The sequence below is a fragment of the Tupaia chinensis genome, unplaced genomic scaffold, assembly GCF_000334495.1.
Source record: "Tupaia chinensis unplaced genomic scaffold, TupChi_1.0 Scaffold000421_1, whole genome shotgun sequence".
NCBI classification, from domain to species: Eukaryota; Metazoa; Chordata; class Mammalia; order Scandentia; family Tupaiidae; genus Tupaia; species Tupaia belangeri.
Genome location: NW_006159926.1, coordinates 747,364 through 747,585, shown reverse-complemented (window position 1 = coordinate 747,585; position 222 = coordinate 747,364).

Sequence of the window (222 nt, the reverse complement as noted above, 5' to 3'; positions counted from 1 at the left end):
ACAGGCAAGGCAGCCAGGGACAAAGAGGGAAGGACACTATAGGCCACCTGGAAGAACTCTGAAGCAGACTTGGGGACTGGGGCATTACTGTGCATGAGTAGAAGGAAGTGGAGAAAGAAAGGCTATACCCTGGGCTGGAGAGATTGCTTACGGTGGGCACAAAACCCACCTGTGGGGACCTAGTGGTCTTAAGCTGGTGAGGTGGGCAACCCAAGCACATTC